This window comes from Penaeus vannamei, chromosome 39, assembly GCF_042767895.1.
Source record: "Penaeus vannamei isolate JL-2024 chromosome 39, ASM4276789v1, whole genome shotgun sequence".
NCBI lineage: Eukaryota > Metazoa > Arthropoda > Malacostraca > Decapoda > Penaeidae > Penaeus > Penaeus vannamei.
Genome location: NC_091587.1, coordinates 1,310,128 through 1,315,127, shown reverse-complemented (window position 1 = coordinate 1,315,127; position 5,000 = coordinate 1,310,128). Strand labels below are relative to the sequence as shown.

Below are 5,000 nucleotides of genomic sequence, written 5' to 3'. Positions count from 1 at the left end.
GATACAGGTACTAACAGTATAGTTATGATTATATTTTGATACAGGTACTAACAGTATAGTTACGATTATATTTTGATACAGGTACTAACAGTATAGTTATGGTTATGTTTTAATACAGGTACTAACAGTATAGTTATGGTTATATTTTAATACAGGTACTAACAGTATAGTTACGATTATATTTTAATACAGCTACTAACAGTATAGTTACGATTATATTTTAATACAGGTACTAACAGTATAGTTACGATTATATTTTAATACAGCTACTAACAGTATAGTTATGATTATATTTTAATACAGCTACTAACAGTATAGTTATGGTTATATTTTGATACAGGTACTAACAGTATAGTTACGATTATATTTTAATACAGCTACTAACAGTATAGTTTGATTATATTTTAATACAGCTACTAACACTATAGTTACGATTATATTTTGATACAGGTACTAACAGTATAGTTATGATTATGTTTTCATACAGGTACTAACAGTATAGTTATGATTATATTTTGATACAGGTACTAACAGTATAGTTACGATGATGTTTTAATAAAGGTACTAACAGTATAGTTACGATTATATTTTGATACAGGTACTAACAGTATAGTTACGATGATGTTTTAATAAAGGTACTAACAGTATAGTTACGATTATATTTTGATACAGGTACTAACAGTATAGTTACGATTATATTTTAATACAGGTACTAACAGTATAGTTACGATGATGTTTTAATAAAGGTACTAACAGTATAGTTACGATTATATTTTGATACAGGTACTAACAGTATAGTTACGATTATATTTTAATACAGGTACTAACAGTATAGTTATGGTTATGTTTTGATACAGGTACTAACAGTATAGTTACGATTATATTTTGATACAGGTACTAACAGTATAGTTACGATTATATTTTGATACAGGTACTAACAGTATAGTTACGATTATATTTTAATACAGCTACTAACAGTATAGTTATGATAATGTTTTAATACAGGTACTAACAGTATAGTTATGATAATGTTTTAATACAGCTACTAACAGTATAGTTATGGTTATGGTTTGATACAGGTACTAACAGTATAGTTATGATAATGTTTTAATACAGGTACTAACAGTATAGTTATGATAATGTTTTAATACAGGTACTAACAGTATAGTTATGATTATGGTTTGATACAGGTACTAACAGTATAGTTATGATTATATTTTAATACAGCTACTAACAGTATAGTTATGATGATGTTTTTCCCTCGAGGTCGCAGTTCGCTGGAGGTCAGTAAGTAAGGTCAGCCCGTAATGACCTAAGCATTTGCGCGCTCGTAATGGGTGAGAGCGAGTGGCGGAGGCTCGTTAGGGTCTGCCGGAATGAATGAGTCATATCTGGGTGGCACTGGCACGCCCGGGAAGAGCTAAGGGGCTTAAAGGTGTGTGGAGTATATGTATGCGTGTGTGTGTGTGTGGGTGTGGGGGTGGGTGGGTCGGTGTGGTTGTGTGTGTGAGTGTTTGTGTGTGTGTGTGTGTTTCTGAGTGTGTGTGTGTGTTTCTGAGTGTGTGTGTGTGTTTCTGAGTGTGTGTGTGTATGTGTGTATGTGTGTTTGTGTTTTTGTGGTTGTGTGTGTGTGTGTCTGTATTATACATCATTATACATACACATGTATAAATATAAGTATGAACACCTATTGTATAAACAGGGTATCCGGGAATGCGTCATATATTCGGCGAGATGAAAAAAAAGTCTTCAATACACACATGTGTTTTTTTCTGATTACACTAAGCGTGAGTTTTTTTTTTTTTTTTTTTTTTTTTTTTTTTTTTTTTTTTTTTAGACATTATGCGCGACAAGTGTTCGGAGATGGCGGATTCAGGTGAGTTGGGGTTGCCACGCCGGCAAAATTCGTTTTTTTTATTTTTAACTACGTAATTTTGTTCAAGTCGTAGAACAAAATAAGTATTATCTAACGAGAAATTCGCACTATTAATAGACACTTAAATTGACAAAAAAAAGGGTTACTACACGACAACATGACTGCATTAGCGAAGAGAAATAAAAAGTAACATGGCACCATTCCCTTCTGTCATCCGTGCCAGTGCCACCGCCCGCCCGCCCGCCGTGCCTCGGGCTAGGCTCTAAATCCACGTCACGGGAGGGAGTCCGAAAAATGCCCAACGGGGGGGGGGGATTTTCTGGCCCTAATCGCGATTTTTTTCATTTTTGTGAATATGTGGTGTGAATTGTAGGACATCCTGTATATATACATTCATATATGCAAATGTAGATTTATACAGGTGTGTGCGTGTGTGTGTGTGTATGTATATATATATATATATATATATATATATATATATATATATATTATATATATATATATAATATGTGTGTGTGCGTGTGTGTATGTATACGCACACACATATATACACATATGCATATACATACATACACACACACAAGCGTTTGCACATGGATGTATGTGTGTGTGCATATGCAAGGTGTCTTACAATTTACATCATATTCGCACATCACAAATCACACACACACACACACACACACACACACACATACACACACACACACACACACACACACACACACACACACACACATATATATATGTATATATGTATATATACATACACGCATGTGTGTATATATAACGAAATTATTAGAAATATGAAAAGATAGATAGATAGATAGATAGATATAGGCATCATACCTAAACCTTCACCATTTTCGTTCAACCGACGACGCGAATCACGACAACCGCACCCCACAACTCCATCCCCCACCTCGCTATCCGGCCGCTTCCCATTTCCTCGCCGAGCAGAGAACTCTTTCGGCGAGCGAGCGAGCGGGAAGTTCCTGGACATCAAAGAGGATTAGCTATGATCTGCTTCATCACGGACTGTCATCTCCCGATCCCCGTGTTTACTGCTCTCCGACGGCTATATTGCCTGGCGAAGCTCGCGGCCTGTCGAGAGGCGGCTCGGAGGGATGAAGTGTGAGGGAAGGGGAGGGGGATGAAGTGTGAGGGAGGGGAGGGGAGGGGGTGGGGGAAGGGTGTGGAAGTGGGGGGATGGGGGAAAGGTGTAGAAGTTGGGGTGGGGGTGGAGGATGTGGGGAAAGGTGTAGAAATGGGAGGTGGGGGAAGTGAGGGTGGAGGATGTGGGGAAGGATGTATAAGTTGGGGAAGGTGTAGAAGGGGGAAGAGTGTAGAAGGAGGTGGGGGAAGGCGTGGAGAAGAGTGTAGAAGGGTTAGGGATGGGGAAAGGTTTAGAAGTGGGGGTGGGGAAAGGTGTAGAAGGGGGTGGGGGTGGGGAAGTGTAGAAGGGGGAAGGTGTGGGAAGATTGTAGAAGGGGGTGGGAGAAGGTGTGGAGAAGCGTGTAGAAGGGAGTACCGGGTGGGGGAAGGGTGTGCAAAGGGGAGATGAGGGAAGGTGTGGGGGAGGGAGTAGAAGTGGGTGAGGGAGGATGTAGGGAAGGTGTGAGTATAGAGCAGGGTGTTTGAGTGTGAGGGCGGAGGAGGGGTAGGGCTGTGCGTGCGTAGGAGAGACAGAAAAACTGTGTGTAAGCAAGGAGGAGGGGAGGATGTATATATAGGAGAGGGTTTAGGTGTGCATGTGGGAAAGGGTGTAGATGCAGGGTGTGGGTATGGGTGAGGAAGAGAGAGCCCTAGTGTTTCACCTCGATATAACGTCCCATTAATTCACAGGACGCCCTCAGAAGCAGCAGCGCATCGTAATATAGCCTTTGTGGCGATGTAAACAAGGGCGGTGTTTGTGTACACGCATGCATAGATTGCACGGGACCGCTTCCACCTTATGCTTCATAAACATCTTGCGATTCACAAAGGAATTATCAATAGGTTTGGATCTCATTGCATGCAAACGCTCTCAGACGCTCCAATTTTAGGTCTACGATCAACATGTATGTACTGTCGACAAGGTTTGAGTGTCATATGCAGCTGTTATTCATGTTTTATGCATCGCAGAACTAGATATGTTGGAATAATGCTCAGGGATTTCGGTCTCTCTCTCTCCCTCCCCTCTCGATGGATGTCATTCGTTGCTTCTATTAAAATCAGCGCCTCTTTTATGTCTCCGATGACCATAAACATTTTATATGGAACACATTTACTTCCTGATTGGTCGATCAATCCTCTGGATTATGTCCCGTATCTCCTGTCCTTCACTTTCTCGGGCGCGTTTTCATCTTCCCGCCTCCTGAGGAACATGCTCTTTATGCTCACGTTCGTCCTCATGTTCCTCACACTCACGCCGCACTGAGCGACATAATTGTGAGTCGTTCGTGGGGGCGTGGCGACGTCTGCGAGCCTCGGGAGTGGAGGGAAAAGCTCCCGGGCTTCCCAACTCGTCGGAGGCAGTTGGAGCCTCCCCTCGCGGCGTCTTCCGGTCCGATTCCCCGCAATTTAGGGCATTCGCGAGCGTGCATTCAAAGGATCGAGGAGTAAACACGCTGCGGGGGTCACGCTGTACACCTCTTCGTGCGGGATCGGGGAATGAACGCCGGCAGGGAGGAATTCGAGGGGGGGGGGGGGAAGAGGGTGGATTCTGGCGGGAGTGGGGGGATTCTGACGGGAGTGGGGGAGGGGGGGATTCTTGGCGGGAGTGGGGGAGGGGGGGATTGTGGCGGGAGTGGGGGAGTAGGGATTCTGGCGGGATTGGGGATAGGGGGATTGTGGTGGGAGTGGGGGAGGAGGAATTCAAGGGAAGGGGGAAGGGGGGATTCTGGCGGGAGTGGGGGAGGGGGGGGATTCTGGCGGGAGTGGGGGAAGGGGGATTCTGGCGGGAGTGGGGGAGGGGGGGGGATTCTGGCGGGAGTGGGGGAGGGAGGGATTCTGGCGGGAGTGGGGGGAGGGGGCGACGTCAGCCTCCCAACACCTGCGCGGATTTGCAGCGAGTGATCTTACAAAGAAAATGCACTGACGGATGAGACAGGTCGGAGTCACAGACACAGGAATCGGACAGCGGGAA

General features: G+C 43.8%; 1 protein-coding gene across 1 annotated transcript in view; it reads left to right on the top strand.

The window, feature by feature from the left end:
* The window catches only part of LOC113823482 (uncharacterized), a 76,652-nt gene that overhangs the window by 25,196 nt on the left and 46,456 nt on the right, over positions 1-5,000 (top strand). The window lies entirely within an intron of this gene.